Below are 233 nucleotides of genomic sequence, written 5' to 3'. Positions count from 1 at the left end.
AACTTGACAGCTAAGTGTTCTTGAGATAGAGTAGGATTATGATGGGTGACTTCTAGGAATTGATTGATGGAACTGTGCGAATGAGGAAAACCCCCAAGAAAAGATCACGTGATGATTTGGTGGTTAGGGTTTGTTCATGGTCGTGTATGGTGCAAGGATTGTTCAGGATTGATAAGAGGTGAATCTACTGTATCTTAAGAGACAGCGTAGATAGACACCAGGAGGGTATCAGT

This window comes from Capsella rubella, unplaced genomic scaffold (genome assembly GCF_000375325.1).
Source record: "Capsella rubella cultivar Monte Gargano unplaced genomic scaffold, Caprub1_0 scaffold_2, whole genome shotgun sequence".
NCBI classification, from domain to species: Eukaryota; Viridiplantae; Streptophyta; class Magnoliopsida; order Brassicales; family Brassicaceae; genus Capsella; species Capsella rubella.
The sequence above is the reverse complement of the archived record's forward strand: the minus strand, read 5'-3'. Positions refer to the sequence as shown.